This window comes from Ovis canadensis, chromosome 1 (genome assembly GCF_042477335.2).
Source record: "Ovis canadensis isolate MfBH-ARS-UI-01 breed Bighorn chromosome 1, ARS-UI_OviCan_v2, whole genome shotgun sequence".
NCBI lineage: Eukaryota > Metazoa > Chordata > Mammalia > Artiodactyla > Bovidae > Ovis > Ovis canadensis.
In genome coordinates, this window is record NC_091245.1 from 255,295,178 (window position 1) to 255,296,115 (window position 938).

Here is a 938-nt window from a genome sequence, read left to right on the forward strand (position 1 = left end):
ATATGTCACTGAAGTTATCTTGGGTTCCATAGATGACATTAGTACAGCCAGACTGCAAAGCATCAAGTGCCAATTTACACGGCAGCTTCTGTTGCACTAAATGGAAATCCTACCCTTGTTGTGTCAATTCTATGGATGAGAAAACTCCCCAGCCGCAGCCCTGGCACCAGGCTGCACTTGGGCCCAGGGGCCACTTATCTGCCATGTAGGTGGATTCTGCGCTGCTTGGCTCTAGAGGAAAATGCATCTTACATAAGGTGCTGCTCCACAGATAAGTCTGTTGTTAATATGCCTCAGACTGCCTTGGCCGCGGCTATTATCACGGATACAGGCAACGTACATCTTTTTTATCGGTATGCATTGTACTTAAGGTAAAAAAATAAAATAAAAATAAAAAAGGAAGAGAGACCACAGGATGTCATTTGTTATTTTTTTTTAATGTTTGCTACAGATTCCACCCATACCACATAGTACCCCCAATGAATAAATTGGAATACCATGCTGGCTTCATACACCCAAATTAGAACAATACAGAGACCATTAGACTGGCCCCCATGCAAGGATGAAGTGCAAACTCATGTGCCATGGTTTTTTTTTTTAATAAAAATTTAAAAATTAACTTTTTAAAAAAGAGGGGGGACCTCCCTGGCAGTCTAGTGGTTAAGATTCTATGTTTCCAATGTAGGGCATGCAGGTTTGATCACTGGTTGGGGAACTAAGATCTCACATGCCATATGGTGTGGCCAAGAAATTAAAAACACATAAATAAATTTAAAAAAAAAACTGGAGCATCAAACATACATTAGTTAAATGTGTGGGTTTTTCAGAATGGACTTTTCCACAGTTCACTGTGATTCAGTGGTCAGTGAGTGAGTGAGAGTGGCTCAGTCGTGTCCGACTCTGCGACCTCATGGACTATAGTCTGCCAGGCTCCTCTG

General features: G+C 41.7%; 1 non-coding gene across 1 annotated transcript; it reads left to right on the forward strand.

Moving 5' to 3' along the window:
• The first annotated feature begins 491 nt into the window (after positions 1-491).
• LOC138431592 (U6 spliceosomal RNA) lies at positions 492-597 on the forward strand. The gene has a single exon (XR_011253749.1). It is a non-coding gene; the product is annotated as a U6 spliceosomal RNA (small nuclear RNA).
• The last annotated feature ends 341 nt before the right edge of the window (positions 598-938 follow it).